Raw genomic sequence first — 1,448 nt, 5'->3', positions numbered from 1 at the left:
GGATACCACAAATCTCCCTTTCCATCCTCTGCTCTACATTTTTCTGTGCTGGCTTCATTCTCAGGCAGACATCCCCTTCCTTGACTTCACCATGACCAACCGAACAGGGCTTTCATCAGCCCAACTTTGGCTCCTCAGTGAGCACCCGACCCATCACCCTGGCCAGAGGGGTGGAATGCTTTAGCCGGTGCTGTCCAGTAGCACTTTCTGCATTGATGGAATTTTCTGTATCTGCGCTGTCCAATACTGATACTGCTAGCCACGTGTGGCCAGTGAGCACTCAAAATGTGGCTACTGTGGCTGAGGATCTGAATTTAAAATTTTATGTAATATTAATTAATTTTAAAAGCCACCTATGGCTCGTGGCCACCATATTGGACAGAGCAGCTCCAAAAGTGGTGGGCACACACTGTGGTTCTTACCAGGCCCACCCTAACCACAGGCAGTGAGAAAAGGAAAAGAAAATAAAGATTTCATATCAGAGGAAGGGGAAATGCTGTTGGGAATGCAGACGGTGGCGGCCAGCACGTGACTTCTGAGAAGCAGCGAGTCATCTACTTTGCTTCATTGCCATTCGTTTCTTCAGAATAAAAGGTGGTTGAGGGCAAAGGGTGAGTCTGTCTTCATCACTGATCTGCCCCCAGGTCCTAGGACAGTCCCTGGTACATACTGGATAAATACTAAGTGGACTGATTGAGTGCCACCAAGTTTCCCTTTCATCAGTGCACTCCCACTAACCTATTCCTGAGATACATTTTGGATCACATTCTTTTCTTCTTCCCTGGGTTTCTTCTTTGGGGTATTTCCCAACTTGCCAGCTCCTCTCCAGGAAAACAAATCAGGGAAAGGGAAGGAGAAGGAAAAGCCAAACCAGTTTTTTCTGCTACTGATTTACATCTTATAGAATACATCAGATGCTGGGGGATAAAACTACCCAATGAACCAAGACCTGAGATTATCATTTCAATTCCCCATGCTTCCCACCATCCCTGTCAAGACATTTATTTGTCACAAATCACATCCTGGCATATGGACTAGCTCCACAGTGGGTTCTGGAGGAAAATCTTTNAGGTCACTGGTACCTTTTGCAAAACCTATTTCTGTGGAGTGACAAGGGCAGAAGCCAAGAGTGAATGGGTTGAAGAGTAAGAAGGAAAAGAATAGAGAAAGCTACTATTAACAATTCTTTCAAGAATTTAAGGTGGGGGGAGTTGAAAAGAAGCTGCAAGAATATATAGAACAAAAATAAGGCTGGGGTTTTATGGGACAGACATAAGCAACTGCAGATCAAGGTCTCAGCCCATCTTTTCCCAAGGTAGCAGTATTATAAGGGAACCACTAATCCACTCAATAATTAGGAGAGAAACACCTCTAAGAGGCTAGAACTGCTGAATATGGTCTGCTTGATTAATGCTCACTTAGGATGAAGAGGATTTATCTGAGAAGTC

This window comes from Galeopterus variegatus, unplaced genomic scaffold (assembly GCF_000696425.1).
Source record: "Galeopterus variegatus unplaced genomic scaffold, G_variegatus-3.0.2 Scaffold6788, whole genome shotgun sequence".
NCBI lineage: Eukaryota > Metazoa > Chordata > Mammalia > Dermoptera > Cynocephalidae > Galeopterus > Galeopterus variegatus.
Note: the sequence above shows the minus strand (reverse complement) of the source record.